Genomic DNA, 6541 nt, shown 5'->3' on the forward strand with positions numbered 1-6541 from the left:
GGACTGAGGCAGCAATTTGTTATCAAGAGCAAGCTAGTTGTTGCTAATCCACCTGCTGCTGTTCCTGATTCACCTGCTGAAGCTTGGCTGGCTATTGGCCATGTCTAGTGTTTTGGACCGGAGCTTTCATTGAAAGCTTGGCTGGCTAGTGAGCCATGTCTAATTCCTGGACTGAAGCTTTAGACTAAGAATGCAAGATTCCTGGAATTCATATTAAAAATTTTGGAATCCTTATTTTTCTTTTTCATATAATTTTCGAAAAAAAATCCAAAAAAATTAGAAAATCATAAAAATCAAAAAAATATTTTGTGTTTCTTGTTTGAGTCTTGAGTCATGTTACAAGTTTGGTGTCATTTGCATGTGCATCTTGCATTTTTCGAAAATTTCATGCATTCATGGTGTTCTTCATGATCTTCAAGTTGTTCTTGGTAAGTCTTCTTGTTTGATCTTGATGATTTTTTGTTTTGTGTCTTTTATTGTTGTTCATATGCATTCTTGAATTCTTAGTGTCTAAGCATTAAAGAATTCTAAGTTTGGTGTCTTGCATGTTTTCTTTGCATTAAAATTTTTTCAAAAATATGTTCTTGATGTTCATCATGATCTTCATAGTGTTCTTGGTGTTCATCTTGACATTCATAGCATTCTTGCATGCATCACATGTTTTGATCTAAAATTCTCATGCATTGCATAATTTTCATGTTTTTCTCTCTCATCATAAAAATTCAAAAATCAAAAAAATATCTTTCCCTTTTTCTCTCATCAAATTCAAAAATTTGGATTGACTTTTTCAAAAGTTTTTAAAATCAAGTTGTTTCTTATGAGTCAAATCAAATTTTCAATTTGAAAATCTTATCTTTTTCAAAATCTTTTTCAAAAATCAAATCTTTTTCAAAAAATCAAATCTTTTTCAAATTTCTTAGTTATTTTCGAAAATTCCAAAAATATTTTTCAAAAATCTTTTTCTTATTTTTATATCAAATTTTCGAAAATAACAATAACAATTAATGTTTTGATTCAAAAATTTCAAGTTTGTTACTTACTTGTTAAGAAAGATTCAAACTTTGAGTTCTAGAATCATATCTTGTGATTTCTTATGAATCAAGTCATTAATTGTGATTTTAAAAATCAAATCTTTTTCAAAAACTAATTTCTATCATATCTTTTCAAAAATATCTTCTCATCTTATCTTTTTCAAAAATCTAATTTCAAAATATTTTTCTAACTTCCTAACTTCTTATCTTTTCAAAATTTGTTCCAACTAACTAACTAACTTTTTGTTTGTTTCTTAACTTTTTCAAAACTACCTAACTAACTCTCTCTCTCTAATTTTTGAAAATATCTTCCCTCTTTTTCAAAAATTTCTTTTTAATTAACTAATTATTTTTATTTTTGATTTCAAAATTTTTCAAAAATCACTAACCTTTTTCAAAAACTACTTTCGAAAATCACTAACCCTTTTTCAAAAATTATTTTCGAAAATTCTCCCTCTCCCATCTTATTCTATTTATTTATTAATCTACTAACATCTCATCTCACATCTCTACCCTCCTCACAGTTGTGTTTCTTCCATTACATTACATTCTTTGTCTCCCTCTTTTCTCCCACTCACAAAGGGATCCCTATACTGTGGTATAAAGGATCTCTATTATTATTATTTTTCTGTGCCCTCTTCTTTGTCATATGAGCAGGAGCAAGGACAAGAACATTCTTGTTGAAGCAGATCCAGAATCTGAAAGAACTCTGAAGAGAAAATTAAGAGAAGCTAAATTACAACAATCCAGAGATAACCTTTCAGAAATTTTCGAACAGGAAGAGTAGATGGCAGCCAAAAATAATAATAATGCAAGGAGGATGCTTGGTGACTTTACTGCACCTAATTCCAATTTACATGGAAGAAGCATCTCCATTCTTGCCATTGGAGCAAACAACTTTGAGCTAAAACCTCAATTAGTTTCTCTGATGCAGCAGAACTGCAAGTTTCATGGACTTCCATCTGAAGATCCTTTTCAGTTCTTAACTGAATTCTTGCAGATATGTGATACTGTTAAGACTAATGGAGTAGATCCTGAAGTCTACAAGCTCATGCTTTTCCCATTTGCTGTAAGAGACAGAGCTAGAATCTGGTTGGACTCTCAACCCAGAGACAGCCTGAACTCTTGGGATAAGCTGGTCACGGCTTTCTTAGCCAAGTTCTTTCCTCCTCAAAAGCTGAGCAAGCTTAGAGTGGATGTTCAAACCTTCAAACAGAAAGAAGGAGAATCCCTTTATGAAGCTTGGGAAAGATACAAGCAGCTGACCAAAAAGTGTCCTTCTGACATGCTTTCAGAATGGACCATCCTATGATGGTTTATCTGAACTATCAAAGATGTCATTGGATACTTCTGCAGGTGGATCCATTCACCTAAAGAAAATGCCTGCAGAAGCTTAAGAACTCATTGACATGGTTGCTAATAACCAGTTCATGTACACTTCTGAGAGGAATCCTGTGAGTAATGGGATGCCTATGAAGAAGGGAGTTCTTGAAGATGATACTCTGAATGCCATATTGGCTCAGAACAAAATATTGACTCAGCAAGTCAATATGATTTCTCAGAGTCTAAATAGAATGCAAGCCACATCCAACAGTACTCAAGAGGCTTCTTATGTAGAAGAAGCTTATGATCCAGAAAACCCTGCAATAGCAGAGGTAAATTATATGGGTGAACCTTATGGAAACACATATAATCCATCATGGAGAAATCACCCAAATCTCTCATGGAAGGATCAAAAGCCTCAACAAGGCTTTAATAATGGTGGAAGAAATAGGTTTAGCAATAGCAAGCCTTTTCCATCATCCACTCAGCAACAGACAGAGAATTCTGAGCAGAATCCATCTAGCTTAGCAAACTTAGTCTCTGATCTCTCTAAGGCCACTGTGAGTTTCATGAATGAAACAAGGTCTTCCATTAGAAATTTGGAAGCACAAGTGGGCCAGCTGAGTAAAAGGATCACTGAAATCCCTCCTAGTACTCTCCCAAGCAATACAGAAGAGAATCCAAAAGGAGAGTGCAAGGCCATTGACATAAGCACCATGGCCGAACCTGTAAGGGAAGGAGAGGACGTGAATCCCAAGGAGGAAGACCTCCTGGGACGTCCAGTGATCAATAAGGAGCTTCCCTCTGAGGAACCAAAGGACTCTGAGGCTCATCTAGAGACCATAGAGATTCTATTGAACCTCCTTATGCCCTTCATGAGCTCTGATGAGTATTCCTCTTCTGAAGAGAATGAGGATGTTACTGAAGAGCAAGTTGCCAAGTTCATTGGTGCAATCATGAAGCTGAATGCCAAATTATTTGGCATTGAAACTTGGGAAGATGAACCTCCCTTGTTCATCAATGAACTAAGTGATCTGGATCAACTGACATTGCCTCAGAAGAGACAGGATCCTGGAAAGTTCATAATACCTTGTACCATAGGCACCATGATCTTTAAGGCTCTGTGTGACTTGGTTCAGGAATAAACCTCATGCCCCTCTCTGTAATAGAGAAACTGGGAATCTATGGGGTGCAATCTGCTAAAATCTCATTAGAGATGGCAGACAATTCAAGAAAACAGGCATATGGACAAGTAGAGGACGTGTTAGTAAAGGTTGAAGGCCTTTACATCCCTGCTGATTTCGTAGTCCTGGATACTAGAAAGGAAGAGGATGAATCCATCATCCTAGGAAGACCTTTCCTGGCCACAGCAAGAGCTGTGATTGATGTTGACAGAGGTGAACTAGTCCTTCAATGGAATGAGGACTCCCTTGTGTTTAAAACTCAAGGATCTCCCTCTGCAACCATGGAGAGGAAGCATGAAAAGCTTCTCTCAAAGCAGAGTCAACCCAAGCCCCCACAGTCAAACTCTAAGTTTGGTGTTGGAGAGTTTCAACAATGCTCTGAACATCTGTGAGGCTCCATGAGAACCCACTGTCAAGCTATTGACATTAAAGAAGCGCTTGTTGGGAGGCAACCCAATGTTTATTTATCTAATTTTATTTTTGTTTTTCATGTTTTATTAGGTTCATGATCATGTGGAGTCACAAAATAAATAGAAAAATTGAAAACAGAATCAAAAACAGCAGAAGAAAAATCACACCCTGGAGGAGCATCTGTCTGGCGTTCAGCGCCAGAACAGAGCATGGTTCTGGCGCTGAACGCCCAAAATGGGCAGCTTCTGGGCGCTGAATGCCAGAACAGGCATGGTTCTGGCGTTCAACGCCAGAAATGGCACACAAATGGGCGTTGAACGCCCAAAATGACCACCAACCTGGCGCTGAACGCCCAGAGTTGTGTGCAAAGGAATTTTTACATGCCTAATGGGTGCAGGGATGTAAATCCTTGAACACCTCAGGATCTGTGGACCCCATAGGATCCACTCAGGATTTGTGGACCCCACAGAATCCCCACCTACCTCCACTCACTTCTTCTCACCACTCTCTTTCACACAACCCCATAAACACTCTTCCCCAAAAACCCTTCACCAATCACCTCTTCACCACTCATATTCATCCACTCTTCCCCATAAACCTACCTCATAAACTCCACCTACCTTCAAAATTCAAAACCAATTTCCCACCCAAACCCACCAATATGGCTGAACCTTAACCCCCCTCCCTTCCCTATATAAAGCCCTCCATTCTTCATCAAATTCACACAACACACCCCTCTACACCCTTCTTGGCCGAAACACTTCCCACTCTCCCTCTCCTCTATTTCTTCTTCTTCTTCATCTATTCTTTCTTTTATTGCTCGAGGGTGAGCAAAATTCTAAGTTTAGTGTGGTAAAAGCATAAGCTTTTTGTTTTTCCATTACCATTGATGGCACCTAAGACTGGAGAATCCTCTAGAAAGGGGAAAGGGAAGACAAAAGCTTCCACCTCCAAGTCATGGGAGATGGAAAGGTTCATCTCCAAAGTCCATCAAGACCACTTCTATGATGTTGTGGCCAAGAAGAAGGTGATCCCCGAGGTCCCTTTCAAACTCAAAAGAAATGAGTATCCGGAAATCCGACATGAAATTCAAAGAAGAGGTTGGGAAGTTCTAACAAACCCCATCCAACAAGTCGGCATCCTAATGGTTCAAGAGTTCTATGCTAATGCATGGATCACCAAGAACCATGATCAAAGTAAGAACCCGGATCCAAAGAACTATGTTACAATGGTTCGGGGGAAATACTTGGATTTTAGGCCAGAAAATGTGAGGTTGGCGTTCAACTTGCCAAACATGGAAGAGAACGCACGCCCCTACACAAGGAGAGTCAACTTTGATCAAAGGTTGGACCAAGTCCTTATGGACATATGTGTAGAAGGAGCTCAATGGAAGATTGACTCCAAAGGCAAGCCGGTTCAACTAAGAAGATTGGACCTCAAACCTGTGGCTAGAGGATGGTTGGAGTTCATTCAATGCTCAATCATTCCCACTAACAACCGGTCTGAAGTTACTATAGACCGGGCCATCATAATCCATAGCATCATGATTGGAGAAGAGGTGGAAGTTCATGAGATTATACCTCAAGAACTCTACAAGGTGGCTGACAAGTCCTCCACTATGGCAAGGTTAGCCTTTCCTCACCTCATTTGCCACCTATGCAATTCGGCTGGGATTGACATAGAGGGAGATATCCTCATCAAAGAGGACAAGCCCATCACTAAGAAAAAAGTGGAGCAAGCAAGAGAGCCCATTCATGGAGCTCAAGAGGCGTATGAAGCTCATCACCATGAGATCCCAGAGATTCCTCAAATGCACTTTCCTCCACAAAACTATTGGGAGCAAATCAACACCTCCCTAGGAGAATTAAGTTCCAATATGGGACAACTAAGGGTGGAACATCAAGAGCACTCCATCATGCTTCATGAAATAAGAGAAGATCAAAAGGCAATGAGGGAGGAGCAACAAAGACAAGGAAGAGACATAGAAGAGCTTGACAAACCCCAATTTGACGGTTTGTTTTGTATTGAATTTAGAGCATCTTGATAACCTTTTGTCACATTTAGCCTAGGAATTAGCATGATCTTGTTATCTCTCCCGTATTTGTGATTAAGTGTAAAAACATGCTTTTTAAGCCTTATTTTGATGAATTCTATTTCCTCTTTGATTCCATAAGATACCTTGATGTGTTTGTTAGTAATCTCAGGATGAAATAGGCTAGGTGATGAGCGGATATTTTATACGCTTTTTGGGGATAATTTCATATAGTTTTGAGTATGTTTTAGTTAGTTTTTAGTCTATTTCTAGTAGTTTTTAGGAAAAATTCATATTTCTGGACTTTACTATGAGTTGTGTGTTTTTCTGTAATTTCAGGTATTTTTCTGGCTGAAATTGAAGGAGCTGAGCAAAAATCTGATTCAGGCTGAAAAAGGACTGCTGATGTTGTTGGATTCTGACCTCCCTGCCCTCAAAGTGAATTTTCTGGAGCTACAGAACTCGAAATGGCGTGCTTCCAATTGCGTTGGAAAGTAGACATCCAGGGCTTTCCAGAAATATATAATAGTCCATACTTTGCACAAGAATTGACGACGTAA

At 38.6% G+C, this 6541-nt stretch overlaps 1 non-coding gene across 1 annotated transcript; it reads right to left on the reverse strand.

Moving 5' to 3' along the window:
- Positions 1-2214: 2214 nt before the first annotated feature.
- Positions 2215-2322, reverse strand: LOC112774543 (small nucleolar RNA R71). Its single transcript, XR_003189027.1, has one exon. It is a non-coding gene; the product is annotated as a small nucleolar RNA R71 (small nucleolar RNA).
- Positions 2323-6541: the final 4219 nt, after the last annotated feature.

This window comes from Arachis hypogaea, chromosome 18 (genome assembly GCF_003086295.3).
Source record: "Arachis hypogaea cultivar Tifrunner chromosome 18, arahy.Tifrunner.gnm2.J5K5, whole genome shotgun sequence".
In the NCBI taxonomy this organism is placed as follows: domain Eukaryota; kingdom Viridiplantae; phylum Streptophyta; class Magnoliopsida; order Fabales; family Fabaceae; genus Arachis; species Arachis hypogaea.